The sequence below is a fragment of the Lolium perenne genome, chromosome 3 (assembly GCF_019359855.2).
Source record: "Lolium perenne isolate Kyuss_39 chromosome 3, Kyuss_2.0, whole genome shotgun sequence".
Taxonomy (NCBI): domain Eukaryota; kingdom Viridiplantae; phylum Streptophyta; class Magnoliopsida; order Poales; family Poaceae; genus Lolium; species Lolium perenne.
Genome location: NC_067246.2, coordinates 144,693,615 through 144,699,507, shown reverse-complemented (window position 1 = coordinate 144,699,507; position 5,893 = coordinate 144,693,615). Strand labels below are relative to the sequence as shown.

Sequence of the window (5,893 nt, the reverse complement as noted above, 5' to 3'; positions counted from 1 at the left end):
CGGTCCGCCGCTTCAGCGCACCTCTATATAAGGTCTTCTTCTTCCTCCTCGAGCACCTCCGCTCGCGCCGTCCTCCTGCTCCCATCTGCAAATTTCCTCCTGCGATCCACCGCCACCTAAGCTCCTCGCCTCCGAGCTGCAAACCCTGCGCCATTGTTGATGCCACCTCGTCGATTGACAAGGCACAGTACGCCGGAGTCCTCCATGGCCGCCGTGGATCTTGGGGCGGCGGAGTGGGAAAGATCGAAGATTTCCACTCAAGACATCAACATGCTCAAGAAGCTGGGGATCAACAAGAAACCCAAGGCACTGTGCTTCCCCAGTGAGGAAAGCTACCCAACCCCTCCAATGGGGTACCGGGTAAGTTTTGTCGACCACCTCATCCGCGGTCTTTCCGCCCCCATTCATCCTTTTCTCCGTGGACTTCTTTTTATCTACGGTCTGTAACTCCACCACCTCACGCCAAATTCAATCCTCCATATCTCCATTTTCATCACTTTGTGCGAGGCCTTCCTTGGCGTCCAGCCTAACTGGGCGCTATGGAAGCGCATTTTCTTCTGCCGCCGTAATGGCTCGCCCAATGTCGCCTATAATATAGGCGGCGTTGTAATTTCTGTTCGGCCCACTGTCGACTACTTCGACGTCAAGCTTCCTGACTCAGTTCAAGGATGGCGCAAGAAGTGGTTGTACATTCAGGAGGAGAACCATGGATGTGCGGAGGACAACATCCCTCCTTTTGATGGCACCGAGAAAATCTTTCGCCGCCGCTCCTGGGACGCGGAGGCCACCGAAGAAGAAAGGGCGTCGACAGAAACCTTGATGGCTCGTATCCACGAGTTGCAAAATACTCGCGGCAAAGAGTTATCGGGTGTCCAAATCACTGCATACTTTCTTAGGACTAGAGTGCCGCCGCTTCAGGCTCGCAAATATCCTCTCTGGAAATATGCTGGCGACAAGGACGTAGATCGGCTGTCGGTAAATTTGGAGGTCAAGGATTTAGAAAAACTTGTCCGAAAAATTTCGTCTCTCAGCAAAAAAGATGCTATCCCTTCTTCTTGCCGTGTGACACCATTCAGCGCCGCCAATCCACTTCCCAAGGTAATCTTTGTCTATTGTCTTGTTGTTGCTTTGCTATCTTTTTTGTAACTTCTTTTCTGACATCTCTCCCTGTTTTATTTTGCACAGAATCATCCAGACCTTGTCTCGCTTCCTCCTCTTCCTGAAGGTGGAGAAGTCGAAGAAAGGGCCATTGTCACTAATGACAATCAAGAAGCTCCGTCTTTTGTGAATGAACCCGTGGATTCTCGAAAATCTGCGGGATCTTCTGAAGGCACTGCGTCGACACTATCTCCTCCTCCCGCTGTTTCTCCAAAAGGCAAAAGGAAGAGGAATGACGTCGAAGATTCCGGCACTTCCAAAGCTGAAGAAGTTGATCCTTCACGTCAGAAGGCAACTTATGATCCTTATCTTGAATCCCTCGTCAGCTCGTAAGTCATTTTTATTTCTCCTTATTTCTGTACTCGAAATTTTTGTCTTATCTTGCTTTTTATGCTGTCGATTTTTAATCACAGTGATGATGAGGAAGAAGTACCGACTTTTGACGTGGCTCCTCGGACGACCACATCACATACTTTACTTGTCTCGGATACGCCAGTTGAAGGAGAAGAATCCTCGCCTCCTCAAAAAAACGTCATCACCACTACTCTGCCTTCAAGCCCCCTTGCTCCTTCACCAAAAAGGACAAGGATTGAAACGATCATTGAGCCTGCCCCTCAATTGGGTAGCTCTTCTACTCCGCTCTTGGATGATGTAAGTTTTTTAATTTTCTTGCCAGTATCTATATTTCCTCTATTTTCTTTTTTACGCCTTCATTCTTTTTCCATACCGATGTTTCTCTTTCTTTGTTCTTCTTTAACAGCCCATGATCAAAGAGCTTATTCGCATCGGATCCCAATTCATTGGGTACCGTGAGTATGCCAGCAGAACTGAAGGTAATAACTTTTTTGCTGTCGTTGTTTCTGACTTCTTGCTCCTGTTTTTTGTCGCAATTTTGACCTTTCTTTTCTATTTCGACAGAGAAACTTGCAGAGGCCAACAAGCTTGCCGACACTCTTGCTCAAAAACTGGAGCAAAGTGAAGTGGCCCGCAAGAAAGCCGAACTTGTTGCTAGCGAAGCCAAAGCAGAGGCTAATGAAGCCAAGGCAAAAGCTGCTAGTGTCGAGGAACTGCAGAAGAGACTCGAGGATACTGAAACTGCTTTAAACGAGCACAAAGCCGCACAGGCTACTCGTGAAAAGGGGATCCTCAAGCGCCTGAATTCGCAAAATCGGCGCTTCCAAGGTAATTTTATCGATCCCTTCTATTTTTTATAGGACCTGCTTTTTCTTGCTTTTGACCAACGTTTATTTCCTGTGGCAGGCCAAACAAACCAAGAGTTTGATCTGGAGAATCCCGACAATGATCCTCTCCTTGACGCACTTTCTTATTTGGAGTTTCATGCATCCGAAATTCATGAAGGCGTGGTGAATGCTGGCGCAGGATTGTCGAAGCTATTCCCCTACTTCTTCCCGAAGAAAGAGGAGCCCAAGACTTTCCTTGCCCTTGCCCAGAGCTTCAATCCATCAGAGGACCTTGGGCTGAAAATGCGCCAGGAGAACACGAAGATTGCTGTCGAGAGCACTGTTGCCTTGGTCGCCGATAACAAACCGTTGATCGGATGAAGGTTGGCGACACCGAGCAGATAGAGCAAACAAAATGGCGGTCTTTGATCAAGGCAGCCAAGCCCAATACGAAGAAAATTCTGGCCTATCTCGGGATCAAGCCATCTTCAACTCCTAGCTCATCGAGGCCGGAGGTCTAGTTGCATGCCTCTTTGTTTTTTGCTTTCTCTGGCTCTTTTGCCCTTGTCGCCAATTTAGCTGTGGCGACAATTATCCTGGTAGTCCTTTTGGAGAAACTTCTTTTGTAATGTCTATGTAAATTTTTCTAGAAATTAATGAAATTCCTTCTGGCACTATCATTGATCCTGGCGCTTTCTTTTCCAGTTAATATTTGATAATTATTCGACCAATCCTTGCTCTGCCGATGCTTCACCTGCTTCTTCCTTCTCGAAGAAAATGCTAGTTGATGACGACCCCCTTGAAGGTTCTTCGAGCAAACATTTGTCAGAAGATTTGCAAGAACTTCGACAACAACTTCAATCCATGAAGAAACAAACTCTGGCAATGATGGAACAATCTCGGAAAGCATCCGAACAAGAAAAACTTGCTCTCCAACAAGCCAAAGAGGCTATGGCTGCCAAGGATACTGCTGTATTGGAAGCAAAAGAAGCCACTACCCGAGAAAATAGCATGCTCGAGCTAATGTTGGAAGCTAGCACAGATATGTTAGGTATGTTTGTCCAACCTCACAATGCCTCCTCTTTATTTTGCTGTGCCCCCCTTCAAATTTCTTGCCTTGTCGCTTAATAGGCTTGGTTCTTGATGCTGCCGCCGAAGATCGAAGAGTAAACGAGAGAACAAATCTTCTTGTCAATCTTTCCCTTAACCATGGCTGTTTATTCTGGGCCACCCCTGAACGAACCCAGCAAATTGTCAGGTTCCAAGATCATGCTTGCCAAGTGCGCGAATTTCTCAATTTTTGCACGACAACATTAACCCTTATTTACAAGACTTTGTTTCCTCGAAATGAAGTTCCCAAAACTCTTCCTGAAATGCTGGAGATATTCAGAGATGCTCCCCGCATTCATAATTTTGTGCGAGCTCAATTGACTGCTGGAGCAAGGTTCGCCATGATTATGATAAATATTTGCCATCCAAAATTAGACCTGACGAAGATTGTTGCTGATTGCCTGGCCAAGAAATCGCGGCGAAAAAATGATATTGACACAATCAATGAGATGGTAACTCCTGTGGCCGAGTCGATGATAGATGAGCTTCTTCGGATGGACTCAGAATTCTTCGTCAAGGGGTCCTATGCTGAACATAAAACAACCAGAGGCTTGTCCATAGATAGTATTTTAGGCTTTGACTGATTTGTACCATATTGCAAAACATTGTGTCTGTATCTTTTTTGATTTCTTTTTTATTTCCGAAGAAATTTGTTGTATATTGTAAAGTGCTCTATATTGTTGGAGCCCCCGAGCCTTCTGGCTAGAGTTTGTACTGTTTTTTCCATCTCGAAGATTTTTCCTCTTGCCGTAAGAAGATATCTTTATTTTTTCATCAAATAGGTTGCAAGCCCCCGAGTATCTTAGTGTCGAAGTTCTATATTTTTGTTGCGAGGTTCTTAGACCAAAGCAATAAGATTTTTGACGTGTACACTATATTTATAATTGTTAGCTTCCGATTTTTATATTTGGCGAGGTATTAGTGTACCAAGGCGAAATATTTCGGTAAGTCTAGTTTGTCTATATTGTACGTATTTTGAGACTTGAAGGCGTTGAGCCCCCGAGCGTGTCGAAGAATGAGAAGTATATCTCCACTATCTTTATTATATTGCAGCACCGCGAGCCCGCCTCATTAAAAACCTTTCCGGCCCCACTCGGTGCCCCGAAAAGGAAAAGAGTGCGTCTGAAAACTCGCGGGTGTTTCAGTACATTGTATTTTTACAGAGAAGGACTATATTTCAACTCTAGGCGTAGAACCGCCTGAGCTGCGCTACGTTCCAGGGGTTTTTCTGAGCCCCTGTCTTCTTGTCCTTGATCCCGTATGCGCCTCCGTCGATGACTTCTGTGACCACGTAAGGCCCCAACCATGGTGATTCGAGCTTCTCAGTACTTTTTTGATTTAACCGCAAGACCAAATCCCCAACTTGAAAAGATCTTGGTCTTAACCGTCGACTGTGGTAGTTTTTGAGGTCTTGCTGGTATTTGGTGACTCGTGAAAGTACTTCATCGCGAGCTTCGTCGAGTGCGTCCATATCATCCTCCCGAGCTTTTTGTGATGTTTCTTCATCATACTCTGTTACTCTTGGAGAATCATGCTCTATTTCAATTGGTAGTACTGCTTCGGCTCCGTGGACGAGAAAAAACGGAGTTTCTTGTGTCGCCGTATTTGGTGTTGTTCGGATGCTCCACAAAACACTTGGCAATTCCTCTGGCCAAGTATGTCGAGCTTTTTCAAGCGGTCCTAGCAGGCGCTTTTTGAGGCCGTTGCAGATGATACCATTGGCTTTCTCGACTTGTCCGTTAGTTTGCGGGTGCCCAACTGACGCAAAGTGCAATTTAATGCCTACTTCTGCGCAGTATTCCTTGAATTCCTTGGATGTGAAGTTTGAACCATTATCTGTAACAATGCTATGAGGCACCCCAAACCGAAAAACGAGGCCTTTCACAAACTTTATTGCCGACGCTGCATCTGGTGAATTTATTGGCTTCGCTTCTACCCACTTGGTGAATTTGTCGACAGCGACCAGCAAGTACTCATATCCTCCTGGCGAAGCTTTGTGCAACTTGCCCACCATATCAAGTCCCCATTGGGCAAAGGGCCACGACAATGGTATTGGTGTTAACTCTGCTGCTGGAGAGTGAGGTTTTGCGGCAAATCTTTGACATGCGTCGCAGGTTCGTACTATTTCCTTGGCATCCTCGATTGCTGTCAACCAATAGAATCCTGCCCGAAAAACTTTGGCTGCAATAGCTCGACTACTTGCGTGGTGGCCACATATTCCTTCGTGTACATCCTTCAGAATTATTCTTCCTTCCTCGGGTGTGACACACCTTTGCAGAACGCCTGAAATACTTCGCTTGTATAACTCCCCCTTGATCACTGTGAAAGCTTTGGATCGTCGAATACCCGCCTGGCCTCAACTGGATCGTCGGGTATTTCTTTCCTGAGGATATATGATATATACGCTTGCATCCAAGGAACTTCTACCATCATCACAAGTTCTT

The 5,893-nt window shown here is 45.9% G+C and overlaps 1 long non-coding RNA gene across 1 annotated transcript; it reads left to right on the top strand.

Moving 5' to 3' along the window:
- The first annotated feature begins 1,710 nt into the window (after positions 1-1,710).
- On the top strand, positions 1,711-2,139 carry LOC139837589 (uncharacterized). Its single transcript, XR_011754129.1, has 3 exons — positions 1,711-1,809; positions 1,919-1,991; positions 2,077-2,139. It is a non-coding gene; the product is annotated as an uncharacterized lncRNA (long non-coding RNA).
- The last annotated feature ends 3,754 nt before the right edge of the window (positions 2,140-5,893 follow it).